This window comes from Trachymyrmex septentrionalis, unplaced genomic scaffold (assembly GCF_001594115.1).
Source record: "Trachymyrmex septentrionalis isolate Tsep2-gDNA-1 unplaced genomic scaffold, Tsep1.0 scaffold25, whole genome shotgun sequence".
In the NCBI taxonomy this organism is placed as follows: Eukaryota; Metazoa; Arthropoda; class Insecta; order Hymenoptera; family Formicidae; genus Trachymyrmex; species Trachymyrmex septentrionalis.
This window is the reverse complement of record NW_017305408.1, coordinates 1,334,544-1,353,821: the sequence shown is the minus strand read 5'-3', so window position 1 is coordinate 1,353,821 and position 19,278 is coordinate 1,334,544. Positions and strand designations below refer to the sequence as shown.

The 19,278-nt window shown below is 35.6% G+C and overlaps 1 protein-coding gene across 4 annotated transcripts in view; it reads right to left on the bottom strand.

Annotated features, from left to right (window-relative positions):
• Window positions 1-19,278, bottom strand: part of LOC108748894 — a 144,404-nt gene that overhangs the window by 31,654 nt on the left and 93,472 nt on the right. The gene's annotated exons all lie outside the window — the stretch shown is intronic.

Genomic DNA, 19,278 nt, shown 5'->3' with positions numbered 1-19,278 from the left:
AGAGAGAGAGGGGGGGGGGAGAAAAGAGAAGAGGGAGGGGGGAGAAAGAGAGAGGGAATTTAAGACAAATATTTTAATTTTCCCGATAGCTTCCATCGAGATTTTTATAATACCATCAAAATTTTATGAATTATTGATCCCAACCTTTTAATCGTTGTACAGGAATTTTAATTATCGGTGATATATAAATCTTTCGTTAATATTATTTCGTATAAAAATTGGATTTTTTTTATTATTTTTAGATCGGCCGAACAAAATTATATTTGAAGTACTTAATTTATATCTTGATCGACATTGCGAATATCGTATAAAGATAATGGTATTGTGTCGTCAATATTATCTCTGATACTCCTGTTGCATCGGGATTAACCTACACACAGGCTCTTTATTGATCCCAGATATGTATACAACGGGATTACATACTCGATACGTAAATAGCGAAATATGAGAATGGTCAAATATACCTCGCGTCAACGAATCGTTTAACTGTCGTAACTGTATATTCATCGACGTCAAATAAAGTTGACCTATAATCGACCACGGTCGCTAGCTACAATCTTCTGGTCGTAACCGAATGCTCGTAACGAGAAGCAGTCGTGCTTTTCAGCAATCGAAACTGCATACTGGAAGATTCTCAATCCTGGTGAACGGTCTGTGAGCTTTGTCGGACGATTTTGAACGTCCACTCGATCTGCTTTCATTCTGTAGTTCTGCTTGACATTTCCGGCACGATATTGCGTTTTTCGCCGTCGTGTTCGTGGCTCTTTCGCGCTTCTCTCATTCTCCTCTCATTCCTCACATTCCTCTCGTAGCCCTTTTTTATACAACGCACCCTTACGCCACCATATGTCCCATGGTACCAATAAATAGGAATGCAACAAAAATGAGAGAACAAGAGAAAAAAGGAGAGAGAGCAGGCAGGCAAGGATACAACCCCTGAACAGGTTGACGAGCGGTTGTTCATTGTTTTTCCGCGTCCACTGACCGGCAAAAACACAGTTATTAATATAGTATAAAGATCCCCTCCTGTCCGCCGAACTGTGCGCGGTGTCCCCCACGAAAGGGGAGCGAGAAGAGAAAACTTCTCGCCTGATTGCGCAAAAAGTTAGTAAATGTCACATCGTGTTAGCTGACTCTGCGGAATTCGACCTTGGTAAAAGTCTTTAACACCTCACTTTGGGATTGAATAGATGCCGTTACGTGTTCCATCTGATTAATCTTATACCGTGACAGTATAAAACGTTTTTTACTTGTAATTTTAGAATCAGTAATTATGAAATCGAAATAATGACGATACTTTTTGTAAAATAAAATACTAATAAGAGCAATAATTTTTATGTAGACAGGTAAGCTATACGTCACGAATTTCTTATTATATCTGAGATTACTATCCCCTCCTCCGAGTTGATTGCCGCCCAGAAAATTCAACACCATCCGTTTTTCTCGGGACTCCTAATCTGCAGTGATTTTACATCCAAATGGCGTTCCCGTTCGTCGAGAAAGTATTCGACGAATGGATCGTTGCCAGTAACGACTGCGCCTACGTTATTATGCGGTCGAATAATCGACAGATTCGATCTAGAATATCGAGAAAAGAGGCCGCGGTGATTCAGCTTCTAATAGAGATTTCCGGTTGATTCTGCAAACGTGAAGATACGCGTGCGTGATTGATTGTCTGAGAAACGCGAGGAGTGGCCGAGAATTGGTGGATGCGTGCGAGAGGAGGAACCGTCACCGTCGACGAGAAGCAAGACGAGGATGATAGAAGAGAACGCGGGATGTGAACGAGATAGAGAGGCGGAGAAGAAGAGAGTGCTGGGCGAAAAGACTAGAGGGTGGAACGAGAAGAGGAGGAAGAAGACATAAATTCCGAGCCAGTGTAAAAAGGGCGTTAAGAGGAGAAGCCCCGGCACCCCCGATATGTCAATATCCCGAGGAAATACGGGGCGGTACTTGGCTGGAGGGATAGTAAAAATAAAGCAAGCTTTATTGCCGCTGCTGCTGCTGTTGCTGCTTTTACTTCTGCCACTGTAGATATCTCATCGCGAGCGTCGATGTAATAGTGGAAACGTATTTCGGGAAAACGCCCGTCCTACATGATTCTTTCCGGCCGGGGATATCAATTGAACCAACTGTGCGCGTCTTGCTGTAAGGGTTACACAACATTTGAAGGGATTTTACGGTGCGCGGAGTAAGACAACAAGCAAGAGAAGAGAAGAGAAGAGAAGAGAGAGAGAGAGAGAGAGAGAGAGAGTGAGAAATTCGCAATTGGATTCTTAATCCTTCGATTCAGTTTCGATTACAGAGAAGTTTGTTTAAACGATAGAGTAAGGGGGACGAGCGCGATATCGTCGAGATAAAAGAAGTCTTCTCAGAGCTGCTAGGCGATTCGAGGGGATAAGGATTGGCGATACTCGAAAAGCGAAGGAGCAGAGACGCCCCGCAAGGAGGAATCAAAAGTGAGCGAGGGAAATCGGAGAAAAGACGAAAACGCGAACGAAGATAGCTTGAAGTAAACAAAGACGTACTCGGACGGCTTTTGTGGGGCTCTCTCAGTTTTCCTCTCTCCAGATCCTCTGGGTATCCTACTGTTGCCACAGCGTTCACTCACGGATGCTGCGCTTTCCGTTCGATTATTCAGAGACTAACGGCTATTAAATGGCTATTATTACAGATAACCATTTGGATAGCCACTCTCATCTCAATATTATTTTATGAGCTTTTTCGTGAGCTATCCGAAGTAAAAGAACAATTATTTTTCCAGCGTTATATTAGTGTAGTTTTTACACATGGCTTTATATATCGGTCATTTCTGTCACTATGTTATATTTTATTAAATTATTAATTATAGCAAATTATACATTTTTACCAAAGTAAAATTATATTCCACGTTAATATAAATACATAAAATGAGAATATATATGGTCTTTGTTCCAATAAATAAAGATTTCAGTGACATGGAAAAACATGAGTAATTAAGGCGATATTATCTCCATGCTAAACTTACATATATATTAGCTTCGAGCATAGACGATACGGTGCACGTTAATCGTGTTATGAACGTGATAAAGTTATCTTGTAATCGATGTGGTTCCGATTAGCAGGTTATGCAACCAATAATAGCGATTATAGGATACCACCAACGGTATGTTTATTAGATATAGATTGGCGTTTCTCATAAACTTGGAATATTACGGAATGATTAATAAACTAGATCAAAAATAGATCGCTGAGCAACGTTAATAATGTATAATTTATATAAGCGATATAATTACACATGCGTTACATCAGTATACGTTGTTAATTATTATTACTATTAGTTACACTCGTTGCAATTCAACAACGTGCTCTTCGTTTACTCAACGTTTCCTAAACGAGATAAATCCATGAAAAGTAGTTATAAATTTGCAGATAAAATAAAAATAAAACAAATATGCGTATGAAACTCGAGATACTTATATATTTATAATATACGCACAAAATTGTCCGATAGGCTTTGTAATAGCAGCCTTGCTGATGCCTCCACCATTTTATGTATTTTGCACTTTGCATGCGATAAATTCAATCAATTAAATTAAATTATGAAATGTGAATCTTATCTTTCAATTAATTGTAAAATTAAATCTTTCGTAAGAAACCAAAATTTTGCAAACGGATTTTGCTCGGATAAAAAATGCGTGACGTAGCCAGAGATCGAGGTCACACCAAAAATGTGAGGTGTCGCGAGCAGCTGCAGTTAGGGTAACCCACGGAAAATCGTGGCTGCAGGTGCAGTGGACGACAGCCGAACGAAGAGATCCACTTAGCGCTCACTTTACACAGCGTTAAATTCTAATGAAGTCGACGCTGCTCGATTTCACCGATCGGATCAGCCCGCCACGTAGATCGGGGATGCACCTTGTAGCCGACACGCGAGGATCGACCTCCGCACCGCGTCGTAATAGTCATCCTCCCTAGTCTACTGTATGTGGTCGGCCGTTGCAGGTATCTAATAATTTTCGTTTAAACGCGCGCGTCGCCGCGTCCGAAGAGCCCTTTCGCACAGCTGCTCACGGTAGGACGAAAACCGACGGTATTACTATGGTAATAGACGGAACAGCGGATGTGGTCCCTCAAAGGTCGTTCATTATCTTTGTCACTTGACAGAAACTGCCGGGCCGAAACTCGGCGATAACTGTATAATTCGCGAGCCGGGAATTCGACTTTAGTATAAATTCAACTGCGCAAGGTTTATGAAGTTACCATTACACGTTTAACCGGTAAGTTTACTTGAACAGAGTACGATTCGAATTATAGAATGCTCAAGAGAGAACAGTTCTGGCTAAATTTATATTTTATTTATTAACTTCAATCCTATTGATTTTGAAGATGTGTTGCACAATTTTATGAAAGATCTAACCGCGATACACTATTAAATATTAAAAGAACAATGGTAATCAAATCCTCTTTCGAGTTAAGCAATATTTTATTCTTTTTAATTTCCAAAAGAAATGTATCAAAGTATAAATCAATTCAATTCTATTAGTTAGTTTCGAAGTAAACAACGACTATACTAAAGTATGTACTTTACTTTGGTTAAAATTTATTACATTCCTTCAGTTAAATTGTTTAAATTTATTAATTTTGTTTCAAATTAACAACATATCGAACAGAAGCATGACGAACTATAGAAACAATTAAAAATAATTAAAACTAGGTATAACTTGACATTATGAATTTAACAATGTACTTATCGTTTTTGTCTAGCACATCAATTTCTATCACACTTCGCCACAATAAAGCATTAAGTTCCCAATGAATGTGAACTATGTGACTTCGATAATACTTACGACAGCCGAGCTCGTTATTTCACGATATCGAAGATTTCCGCGAGCGCACACTATAACCGTAATCCTATACTATAGTTTCGAGCTTTAAAGGAATGGACTATCGTATCCTTTCCTTTGGTCACGTTCAGTACGGTTCTACTTCGCTCGACTTAAGGTGGAAAAACGAGCTTTGGCATTTCATCTAGATTTATTGCATATTCCCGATTTACGAGAAGTAGATGTTTATCATGTCTTTTTCACACTCGGCTTTCGACGAACCAAAATGAAATACTATTATGACCATCGAGCAGACTAGCTAATTAAAAAAAGATTACAAATCAATCGAGAACTTTTGTATTGGAATTCTTCAATATCGATTCTGCACGGAATCTTTATCAAGAGGAATTTACGATAATCTCCAAAATATCATGAGAGGATAGAAAAATTTTAAAATAATTACAGTTGAAACACATTTCCATCGTAAATCTGATGGCGCTTGGAAATTTTATTAATTCTTTGCGATCGATTTTTTATTTATTCAGAGGTATATATCACAAGTTTAGTCTGCATTTATGCTATTTATTTTTTCACATGGAAATCAATTCGCATTTTCCACGATTTTCATGTGAAATAATTCAAATAATATAGTTTAGAACATATCCATATGTTGCAGAAAAGCAATACTGATATTAAATATACATGTACATTAGAAATATAAAAGAGATATGTATAAAAGAGATATCCATCTGTACATAGAATATTGGATGTAAAAGGATTAATATGACATAATAAATTTGTAAATTGTAAACTTCAACGGTCGATTGGAATTGAATTTATCGCTGATTTGTACGAAGATGTGTGTTTGAATGTTTCACAGTTTAACCGATCAGATTCTGCTCGCTAGATATTGAATCGACAGTAGTGAGTGTCATGTACAATAATTTGTTACTTTACAGTCGGTGCCGCTTGGTAAGCTGATTTCCAATAATGCGGGCTTCTACGTAGCAGTTTCATACGAAACGACTTTGTGCTGATCGATTCTCAACTAGCAGAGAGCGCTTGAATTCTCTGTAAAGCGAAAGCGTGCTGGCTATGCTGCAACTTCCGCCATGTGCAACTGGCGTGTGGAAATCCTGTTATGTTTCATTTATTAACCTTAATATCTAGCTGAAACAGGCCGTACCAGCCGTGCCGGTCGTTGCTGCATAATTTCGAAACTACCGTGTTCTTTTCACGTCCATGCGCGCCGTGCGGATTGACTTTTTAATAAACGCCATTTCCCATCGTCGGAAATCAAGTGCGTGTTAATTTGTATTCTCTGCAGTACACACACCATTTGATACATTTCCATGTTGAAAATAGTACGTTAAATTAAGAGCTCAAAATGTTTCATATCAACGGCTTTTCGAATGCAGTACTCCGAAAATATCGTAAAATCGTAATATAAATAATCCCATACCATCGTTATAAGCTTTGTTTACGGACTCATGTTTGATTATTATACCTTGATTTTTGCGATAATTCTCAATTTCAGTTGCATTTTTGCCGCTTCCGAAACCATTCATTCAAATATATTATGCAAATCCATGTAACGTTAAACTGCTATATACAACACTTTATATATTAATTTTATTTATTTCCATCTATTTTAGCATATTTATAATAATATTTAAGCTTTTACATTTCTCTTTCTTCCTACAGTTTTTTCTCTTTTTTAACAAATTCAATGCGTTGATGTGACGTGATGGATGTTGATTAGTCGGGTTGAGTTTTGGTTTTATAGTTTCCCGGTCAGTGTGGTACTTGGCATTCTATCCCCATCTCCATACATTTGCACTTTAATTGGCTTCGCACTTGCTATCCTTCTCTCCTTTTCCCGCGTTTATATCGCTTTATTCCCTATAAATATGTATAATGCGTATACAAACAGAGAGGCACATATATATGCGTCAACGTACATGCGTACGTATATATATGCGTTGTATTGAATTCAACAAAAACCATTTTCCTAGTCCGACAATCGTAACATTTTTACGCTCGACTAATTTTGACAAAGCTAGCGAGTAAATTGAGTAAAAATTGAGTGTGTGCTGGCTGCCGTTTACAGCCACTACTAATCTGAAATAGAAGAGAGAGAGAGAGAGAGAGAGAGAGAGAGAGAGAGAGAGAGAGAGATTTGACGTTAAATTTTAACAACTAAATAAAATACAACAAATTGTACAACTCAGAATGTATTTTGCCATTTTTTTAAATAATTTGTAAACTACAGGAACTTTAACTCACAACGTAGGATATCATCCGATTTCAGAACGATGTGGTTTTAGAACTATGCAATATATTGCTAGATAGAGGAGAGAAATTGCAAAGCTCGCTAGTACGGTTATTAACGTCGGTCTATTTTCATGCTAGTAATGTCGGAGTTCTGCTGTATACCTGACCCCGACGTCTAACAGACTAATCAAGTGATTAATGTTGTAATCGCTTAAGAGCATTATGAAATCGATAGAAGGCTAATAAACCTTTTGAAGAAAATCTTTCCTTTTTAATCGGAATATATGCACTCTCAATCGCGTTTCAGAAATATTATTTATTAAAATTTTGTTATGATATATTATTCGTTATATCTTCTACACGCTCGCCTATTTTATTTTATTTTGAAGCTTTGCATATTTACACCTTACTTTTATCGATAAATGCGCTCATTTATTTTTCAGATTTCATAATAACGTAAACTGCAGTTGCTAAAAAATATTTGTCTACGTCGAATTTTATATATCTCTCTTTCGTCTGTTCTATTTCTCTTTATACATTGCTCTTTTATTTTAAAAGTGACACAATTCAAAAACATAATTTTCAAAATGTTATCATGATTAAGTTAAATAAATATTACTATTAATTATTTATATTATTAAATTTTATTACGTTACATTAGAAGTACCAATGTTTATTATTCACTTAAAAGGACAAACGAATAAATTACTATGAAAATAAAGAATGACAAATATTTCATTAATATAAAGAACATAATTATAAAAAAAAAATCAAAATTATACAAGAAATATAATATTAATAAGAATAAAAATAGCCAATAATGATTGGTACTATTAGAATTGATTTCATTAAAAATTATCAAAATCATCACAACATTCAGAAAAGGTAGTTTTTAAAAGATTATGAAACAAAAATGATATTTGATCATATTAAGAATATTTTTTTTGTTATCGATATTATTCGATTAATATTCAATATTTTCTATCAAGATAAAAAATAATTTCTTCCCTATTTCGAAAAATTTTATTTTTTTATTTATATCACTTTTAAAGCAAAAGAGTACAATGTAGAATATAAAATATATTTTAGATTATCAAACATTATTACTAAGTCTAACATCTAGAAGACTAGAAAAGATTAAAATTCATTTTTTCCATTAAAGAAAACAAAATGGATAAATACTTCTGAACGGTAGTATATATATTCCCAATACATTTATCAGTAAAAATGAAATATGAACATTATGAATATACGGATTTAAATATAAAAAGATTATCACGTTACAAAAAGCATGTTGCTGCATGCAATATGATAAATGAATAATAAACAGAAATGAGTATGGTAGAATCATATGTACATAGGATCGTATGTACATTTCTGTTCATATTATTTATTTATAGTATTTGCAGTATCACTGATTATACTGATTAATTCGTCGTATCAGCTCTTAGCGTTAACGATTCGAGACTGCTCGTTAATCGACTGCGGTCAACAGGGTTACCAAACATGGACCAATTTGCATCACGACCAGAGAGAAGCAGAGCTTCCTTCAGCGCGAACAGTCAACCCTTTACAGCTATCACGGATAGGATAGGCGAGTTATCATAATCGGCTTTGGCTTAATGCTGAACATCCGTAGAAACGTAAAGCCGATTTCAATTCGAGCATACCACTTACAATCCAAAGATCCGTGCATTTACTCGCGAATATCTCGTGTTGTTGCACGAATTTAGCATACGGTGCAGAACTCTCAAAGATCTTGTACTGTAGCTTGTAATATTACTGTAAGATTGTACACCATGTAAAGACCGTCTCGTTATACAATAATAATATAATAAATTATTTAAATGGACCTATAAATGAAAGACTCTCAAAACGTAGTCTTGCATATTGATCGCGGGGATTTCTCGTAAGATGTTTTCGGGATGCAAAAGATTTTGCATGTGGCGTATTTGCATGAATCCAATATGCAAAAACGATAGAACTTTGATAGTCTGAGGCTCGGTTAACCCGAGGCTTGTTGTTGAGGCGCCGCGAGCGCGGTTCGTTTAATCCGAAGTTGCGCCCCGCAAGAGAAGTTTTCATTCAACTTTACCATTCACTAGACGACGAGTTTTGTTGACAAATTCGTCTGCCTCGGGTTGTTTCAATTCATTTATGCTGCTTTCCAGCAAGCCCAATCTCCGTAATACAAATAAACATGAAGCTCCATATTATTGTAGTCTGGTTTCCCTTTTGAAGAGACAAAAAGTACGGTATAATAGACGTATCTTGAACACAGCGATGGCCGAAAATAAAAGTACGAGACTACAACCGGCATACTTACGCCAAATCACAAAAAAAGAGCCGACCAAGCAGAAATTAAATCTGCGTCCGTGCAGACGCTGCATTGTCCTCTGCGCGAAACGATATTCTTCTCTCTCTCTCTCTCTCTCTCTCTCTCTCTGCACTTAAAAACTCGTCATTTCCGCATCGCTAATTCGCGCAATTCCAGCAACTTTTGAAACACGTGCGTGCATCGGACGCGCTCGAGTGGACTTTCATATAAGTACGGTGATAATCCTACCGTCCACGTTCGCAATATACCGCGTTATAGTTTCCGCCAGACGCAGCTTTCAACTGCGATCGCGAGCAGCATGTTGTGGGCGAAAGGAGTAAAAAAAATGCACCGCGACGGCGAGGTATCGGCGGAATTTCTGCTGCTTAACCGTGGCATTAAGCGTTTTTGGGGATTGTTCGCTTGGCCAGTGTGCTCGGCGCCAGTTATAAATACGAATGCGGCTTTAGTGCCGGAACGGAGAAACGACCGTCGATGCAACCCCCGTCTATAAATTCACCGGTAAGCGCTGAACGGGGTATCGGCAGTTCCCTATCACGGCATAGCTCTTTCGAGAGCGAGTTAAGCATTTAGAAAGGTCGCACCACAGTTTGTCGTCGTCGAAAACGACGAGCCGAGCTGACGGTTATAGTTATTGCCGCAGAGCGTATACATAATTACACCAATTACTGCAATTTGCAGCGGCCTCTTGTGTTACATTGTTAATGTATAGTTCATGTAATTGCTTGTGTACGTGCCGAAATAGAACCCTTGGACTCGGTAACGACGCGTTATAATCTAAGATTACGCACGAATATAGCATTAACTACTCGCCGAGGATTAGCAATCTTGAGAGTCCTCGTATTAATATCGAGAATATTATATTTTTAAGATATAATTAATGGAACATCGATGTTGTCATAAAATATGCCGCAACGCAGGAAATTCGATGGACCGCAGCATCCGTAAACGTGCGTGTTGGCGGATATCAATGCATCATTCGGGACCGGAAGGAGCAGCGATAAATACTTGCGAAAATAATCGCAAAGATCCGATCGACTGAATGTGGTTGGTACCTTCAAACAGTTTTATCAAAAACTTTCCAGTCAACATAGCTCATAATAGATCATTCTTTATGTGCAAACGACTGATTTATTCAATTGGCAAAAATCAGATTCAGCTCTTGTGATCTTATAATTAGGTTGAAAAAATAGCCTTATTACTTTGTATTTTTTTGCAGTCAAGATATGAGAAAACACTCATACCAGATAGATTAAAGAAATAAAGCTACAATCAAATCGCATTCTTTTTATAATAATTACAATATTACGTACAATATGCAAAAAAAGTATTAAAAAAGAAATATGAATGTAAATTAAAATTGTATATGGATGTATTTTTAGACAAAAATTACTTCAGCTTATACGTCAAAAGGGACTTGATTAATAATTTTATTTAATCACATACTTACACATTCCCATACATTATAATTTTTGTCTAGAATTTATCCTCAATATAATTTATCTAAACATGCAAATGCTTCTTATCCTACATATCACAATTTCTAATTTCATTCTTTTTACGATAATTTATACTAATATCACAATTACCTTGCTATTACAATTTTCACTAGTAAAAATACTAGTCTTTTCCCCTATATCTTCATAGCCTCGTATATATCTGCATATATGTATATAAGCGGTGATTGTAATCCTGAGGGAAACAATAAATTTCTATCTATAAATTATATTTTATGCTACAATTATCGTGAGTCACAGGTGGTTGAAATAAATGTTATGCGAAAAGATAAAGAGATATTATGAAATTGTATTAAAAAAAAGTGTGAAATATCTTATGTCGTCAGAGACTCTTACTTTCTCATCTATAATGCATACGAGAGAAGATTTCAATCGAGACTTCAATGTTTCTTACGAACGATATAGACGTAGAAAAAGTAAGTATGGAAATCTTATATCGTTTCAAAGACACTATCTACTTCGATTCTTTTTCCTTTTTCGGATTTCTTCAATTCTTAAATATCTAACGATCGCGATTATGGAACGAGAAACGTAAAAGTATTGTATCGTTGTGAGGGAAAGGTATCGCAAGAAATATAGTGCCGATAGCGCGTTGAATTCCATCGAGGCCAGTGCTTTTCTCAATGTAACACGATAATCGAAACGACGAGTGGGTCTCCGTGCTGCAAAACGCCATTAAATGTGAAATCTTCTCTCACGGGGAGCTTGGGCCGGCTCAAGTCAGCGAAAAGTTCTCCCGTCGCTCTGCGGGTCAGCGTTCGGCGTTGTTTCGCCCGGTAAAACCGCCCGGGGATCGCGGTTATAGCGATTGTTTTTAAACCAGAGCCAACCAGACAGAACCGCCCGCGGTGGTTTTACGGGGGCCAGGGAAAAGAGACGCTGGCATATGTGTGCGAATCTGTGTGCGGAGAACGCGGGCGGGGGGATGGCCAATATATGTTGGGTCAGAGCTTGAAATATCGCGTTCCTAATGCACCGACGCAAAAACTCTGGACTATGCCCTCAGGGGGTAGCAAATGCATCAGCAGAAGGACTACAAACTGGAGGTCATTCGCGCAACAATACGCACCGTATTTTAACCGTTCGCACGTGAGCGCGTATCTGGAAATATGGAATCGCTAACCGAATTTAGAATTCTTCAAGTTTGGACAATTTGGAATTAATATTTCAGGCTACTTACAAAGAAATTGATATTTTACTTTTGTTTATATTACAGATTATTTATTATATATGATTAAAGAAATAAAAACTCATAATTTATATATTTGTAGCTTGTTTTATAATATATAGAATTAGCTGAAACCAATTTCTATAAATATGCGGAAATTAAATTCTAATAATTTTCTTTTGCAAATTATATGGATAGTTTAAATAGTGGATATGTTATTAATAATATTATAGTATTTGACATATTTGTAGTTTCTAAAATCTGTTTTATTTATATTTTCCTCTTTTTTGTTTTTTTCATAAAACATGATTTTAAAATATAAAATCGAGGTACAGCGAAAAACGACACACATATCAGTAAGACAGATTATAAGCTAACTTTATCTTTATATAGTGTTGCATTATAGCTCTATCGGAGCTGAAGGCAATCTTGTATTTACGAGAAAATCCTAAAAAAAAAACCATTACGTTACATGTTTGCGTCTTGCAGAATAACATAAAGTTTACATATAAATCGATAAAAAAAAACGTTTTTTATCGATTTATCGATTTAAACATTGAAGTAAAAAGAGTCTAAAAATTCTCATGTACATTTACTTGTAGATATTTTGTATAGATAATTCCTGTGAAAAGAAAAAGAATAGGAATATATGACACTATGCTACCTACTGTCAATGATAGTGGCCCATTTTGTCAGATATACATTTTTATCTTACAAAAAAGTTAATTATTGCAAAATTGCAAACAGCATTATAAAAAGTGTTATATTATCTCGTAGGAGATACTTTCTAGTTTTTATTTATGTTTCTAAAGTTTTATTTTTATTTTATTTAAGAAATAATGTCCAAAAACAAAGTATAATATAACGAGTATAATATATCGTATAATATATCGGCAACCTTTCTCTACTAATTGCTTGTAATAATAATAATGTTTTTTATATGAATTTAACATTATTATAATATATATATTATATATTCACTAAAATTCATTTCTATATTAATAAATTGATAGATTTCATACTAATTAGTAGATTTTATACTAATTTGAAAAACCCACCATGATCTGAAAATGAATGATGTTCAAAATCTTATTTGAGGAATTTTAACTAAACTGAGATTCTAGATAATTTTATTAGGTGTAAAGATAAACTTTCGCAAAATCGAATCCCTTTTGTTGTAATGAACTTTACAGATTTCTAGATGCTTTGCACACTATCATGATGTAAAATACTTTGGAAATCTGACAGCCGTGCTAATTAATGTAGTTATAGTACTGGGTTGGCAGATAAGTTCGTTCGGTTTTTTAAGGTGAAATAAAACAATTTTATATATTCTATTTTTTTAACTATCAATTATTTAATAGAACAATGTCTTAGCTTTAAGAATCTGTTTTTTTTAATTGCAGTGCAATGATTTTTAACGGAGTTATAAGCAACCAAAGTCAGAATGCTTTTTAACCCGCGAAACTCAATGACAAAAATCGTAGGAACATTTTTTTTAAATGAATTTTGAGGGAAAACTTTAAGCTTTCATGTCAGATGATCGAAAATTTTAAAAAATTTTTTGTGCATGTGACAGGCCCACAAAGTGAGAAGAAAATTTTCCATATTTTCAGCTTGTAGTTTTCTATTTGTAAAAATACTGAAAAAATTCGTATAAATTCGAAAAATATAGTAACCTTTTAAAATAGAGAATTCAAGTTTTAAAGCCATTTTTCTGAAATGTAAATTTTGTTAATTTTTTTAACGAAAATGTTATATATACATTTTTAAGTTAATAAAATCAAACAAACTTATTTGCCAACTCAATATAAATGTAATAAAATATTATTAAATTGAATAAAGCAGTGTGCACTTACAGATAGATATATTTCGATGTTTGGCAGAGTAGAGGATGCGGAGTATGCGTAAACCGAGATAAATTCACAACCAACAAAAGTAGAATTTATGTTACAGTTATGAATCCATAAAAAGTTACGTTCAAACTTTCGTTCATTGATAGGTTCGTAAAATCGGAACAGCGTTAACTAGCTGTATTTTATTTGCATACATCGGTCTGGTAAACGCGAATGTTACGCTACATCATGAATACAAATATAACTGTCGAGAAGTGTATTCGATGTTACGACGAGCGACGTGCAATTACAATATTTTATTGCGAGAAAGTAAATGCTGTAATAAACTATTATGACGTGAACGTTATTGTTAGCAACTTTGCGGCCTCTCGCGCAACAGTATTTCTACAGCTATCAACAAACTCGTTAAAAAATGCGAAAAGTAAAAACTCGCTTTTATCCGAGAATGTAAGTGGCGGGATCGTCGTGTCACCGCGTGGAATGTGACGCGCGATTTCGCGGCAACAGAAGGTAACGTGGTTGAAAAAAACTTTCGTAAAGCATAAAGTTGTTTGCGCTACTTTATTCCGAAGCAGCAATTTCCATTACGTCGCACTGCTTTTATCCAGCGTTTTAACTTACGCTACGCAAATGTTTCCCTTCTTCAGATTCAAGGGCGTTATTTGTGTATGTTAACGTGGAAAGTACGAGTACTTCGCGAAGAATCTTTGAGAAGAACGTTAAAGGAGATGACTCGCTGTGATCTCTCGGAACTTTTAATTCACGTGACAGCTCTCGATTTCTCGCGGTGATGGTTCCCTGAGAAAAGCAACATTAATTTATATTCGTGTAAATATAAATCTGTTGAAGTAAAAAGGATCACTCGCGATCTGTACGCGAAAGTTTTCGCTTCCATCTAAAATTCGATTTAAACTAAAATTGCTAGAGATAGATTAACAGTTGCGTGTCAGGTCCAATTTCTGGGATTGCGTCGGGAAAGCAAATCGCGAACCCGGATTAGTTAGTCCTGAATATTTCCAAGGACTTCCGATCGCTCTCGGCGAAATCAACATCGCACGAAGTAGTCGAAGCGTATTCACAGGGGACTCGGGATTGCTTCCTGCACTGTCGAGAGTATCGAGTTGTGCTCTCTGCACTGCGTTACTAGATCGATAGTCTCGGATTCTGCTCGTTAGAGAACGTCCTCATGTCACTGAACACACATGCAGCGACCGGACTAGATGAGAGAAAGGACGTGACGGCTGAGAAAAGAAGAGAAAGAGATAGAACGTGTATACGTGTGTTTGCGTGAGAGGTAACACGGTCTAAGTGAAATAGAAAGCCTTCGGGATTAGAGCCAACTATAGTATTACTATTATGTGCGAACCGAACTTGCATTATGTCCATTGCCTACTGAGCATACCAGGTATCTTTGAAACGAATTGTAGACGCGGCAAAACTTGCCAACGTCTCTCACAGCATTATTTTGTCCTGTCCTGTATTCGCTCAACGAGGACGAAGTCAGTTTGAGACACAAACTGAATTCAAATTTCCGGTATTATGATGAAGCGAAATTATTCCAAACCATCAGCTTCCCCTTTTTTCCTTATTTGTAAAAGTTTTTACAACTTTTCTCGTATATTGAAATAAAAAGATAAATAATAAAATGATAATATTACAACATTTCGGAAGCTGATGATTAGTCCTCGTTTGCATTTGAAGTTCTAAATGGAAACGAAGCGCACGTGTACACATATGAACGGTAGTTAGGACGTATATATCCGAGCATGTGTGACTTTGATCGATGTGGGACTAAAGTCGATATTGCATGCCCGCAAGGACCATTCGTAACGACCTGGTGAAGACGTAAATACACGGTACCCAGAGCTCTAATCAGTCCAGTTCTACTGGGGACGAGGCATCACGATATATCAAAGACGCTCGTCACGGAATGTAGTAAGTTCCACGTTCAAATTTTAGTATTCTAGATGATATTTTTTGCAATAAATTCCTAATAGTGTTTTAAAAATGTTTATTAGTATTCTGTATTTTTTAATTGCTTAAATTTTAAATTTGTGATATTATATAGCTTCAGTTGAGGATTGTGTTTGATTGACATATAATTATCAGACAAATAAAAATTGTAAGATTCACGCAAAAATATTAAACATTAAATCCGCTTTAACCAAATATGACTTCTTCACTCATTTGCATTAAATTTCAGTCTTTACAGACATGATTTCGATACAGCGCGACTGATAATTTCTGTATTTATATATAAAAAAATGTAAAGTTAATCTTATATTGTGAAGAAGCAAGGAATTTTGTCAAAATACTATGAGAGAGAAAGATATATAGGCACTTAGATATCTAAGAGATAAATAGATAATCCAATCGCTTCAGTTAAATAACACTTATTGTTATTTTGAACTTTTATGCATGTCAAAATATAAATCATTTATTTCTATAATTAGTTTCAAAGTAGATAACGTTTATTAATGTATCTTTATTAATGTATATTTAATAAATAATAAACTTTGAATTAAATTTAATATATTTTCTTGAATTATTATCTTAAATTGTTTATCTCCATTGTTTTAATTAAACTAACGACATGTTCAATAGGAGAAGTGACAGCTATAAAAATAATTCACATTTATAATACAACATTATAAATATTTAACAGAATACTTACTCCCTGTATATGCTATCTTACTCTCTAATTGTCTTATACTATCGCATTCTATGATTTTACATATTTTACTTTAACTTATGCTCTGTAACTTTAATCAAGAGAGAATACATCAAACTCTCTCACATTGGTGTACTGGACCATAAATATACTCGTACAAGAAAAATATTTTAGATTTTCTTTGCGTTTCCTTTAATTTATGAATCTCTCGATCGTGCCTTTCTGCCAAATGTGAATTTCATCGACGCTTTTATCATTTAATTACTTTTCCAGACTGCGAAGTTACGGTTTGGGCGTGAACGAAGGTGAGCAATAAGTAGAATACGGCTCGGCTTCCGATCGACCGAACGCGACGTCTTCAAAGTTCGCGTCAATTGCCAGCCAATATCGCGATGGATTTCGTTTTTCTTCTCCTCGTCTTTTCCTATCCCTTAACGCGCCCTACTTCCTTCGTTCCATTGCAGCGGAACCCTTTCTGTCTCTGGAAGATTCGAAGGAATTCGATTTTAATAATTCACCGGCTCCGGTTCTTCGATGTCTTCGCTCGAGTCGACTTGGGGGGCACCACATTGAATCAATGAGAAAAAAAATCTAACGGTATTCTGGAAGCAGTTTCTTGGTTCCTTCAGCTATGGAAATTCAGCAAGCGCGACTTCTTTAATAATGTAAGTTTCAACGAACGTTTGTTCGTGGCTATCCGTAGGATAAGATCTCTCTAATGCGATGATTGTCGATTTAATTCACTGTCGTTCTTCGTACAAGTGACGCGGTCGGTCAGAATACCATTTTAGATATAACGTTCTTAGTAAACTTATTAAATAATCTTTGAAGAAATATTCAATATAGGAGAAATAGAGCGTATCTTTACTAGCATATTGCAGCGAATTTAATCCGTCAAAATTGAATTGCCCGTGTAAATGTGAAAAGTGCTTGCTATACGAAACGGACGTTACACACGGTAGAAAACGAACCAATCTGGCAGGAACGCGCTTTAAAGAAGCTCACTCTCTCTCTAAATAAATTTCGAAGTGTTAAAATTAATGGTCGCAATTAATTTCTTTCCATCTTGTACCAGTTTCAAAGACGCTTTTCGCAAAGATTAGCGCAAAGTTTATTCCGCTCATAATCTTTCGCGAAACGCCAGATACGCTTTTTACCCCGAGATCTCTCGCTAAAAGAAACTTTCATGTCCTGAAAATTGTTCAATTGAATATTATTTATGTCGTAATGCTCGTTGCGTAAGCAACTATCCTAGTTTATGGATACGCGAAGAGCGACACGCGGCAAACGAAAACGTCTGATAAAAATTCTTTTGACGATCGAAAGAAATTTCCGAGAAGCGTTGAAAAATAACGTGACAAAGGGCAAACAAGCAGATCGAATACGGCAAACGGAGAAAGGTGAAAAGGGTCAAAGGGAGGAAGGGCAGAGTGTGTGGTTACAGAGGCGTAAAACGGAAATGTACAAGGTGCTTTTGGAAAAACGTGTCGACTGCGTAGTATCGTAAATAAACACGGAAACAGGCGTTTCGGTGAGGCGTTTCGCGCATCCACGGTCGCGCAGTTTCGACTGCTGGCCTAGTGAAAAAGCATTCGAGTGCAGCTGCAACTTCTTAGCTACGCTTTTACAAGTAGAGGCGTACTTATCAGAAGTATATCGGCTATATGACATCACGTTCCCTTCGTCGTTTTCCCAATATAAATTATTAAAAAGGCGGCCCAAATGGGTTACGTGGGCAAACGCAAAAATTACTTTTATGGTTACGGTTCACCGAGACCTTTTACGTTAAACGCGTGTTGTTTTTATAGCTGCAAAAGTGTTCCGTAGCTCCAAAAGAGTTTCTCTTCGGAGAGAATGCGGTTCTCTTCAAGATGGTATTACCACTACGATTAGAAAAATTACCGAAATTATTATATTATATATATTGCTAACATCTGATTTTTAATTCTGGACATATACATATAAATCCTAGATAATATCAACATTTGAGTTATTTGTAAAGAGAATAATTTTTGAGAAAATATAAATTTCTTCAGAAAACTGTAAAGTGTTTATCACATTTCATTAAAATATTCAAAATACACGTACACATTTAAATTGAATATTCATATAAGTCAATAAAAACTAAACTAGATCTAAAATGATTAGACTAGATTTATATATATATATAAAATTCGAATATTTACCTAATTTAAATCTGATCTTTGTCTTCATCAAAGCAATTTCTTTCTATAATATATATACAGCGATTCAGCCTAAATGTCTATGACCGTATTGAAACATCGCCTTTAAGCTCCAATTTTATTTTGGGAGCTAAAAGAAAAATGGTTAAATCTGGAGAATAGAGGTCCAAGGAAGTGAAGAAAGTGCGATAAAGATTATATTGATCGTTTTGTTTAATCGAGAGGATTGTATATCACAGGAATTTGCTCCTTTTGATTAGACAGTAAACGCAGATATTTTACTGCAAGATTGAGGTGATTGTGTGAAGATATTTATCGTAGAAGATTACAATTTTAATATGCTCAGAAATATCCAAGCTGAATCTCAAAAGGTAATTTCATTAATTACTTAATCAATTTAAAACAAAAATTTTCAGAGTGCGTTTGTATAGCAGAAATGATAGAATCCTTATTTAAGGGAAAGTTC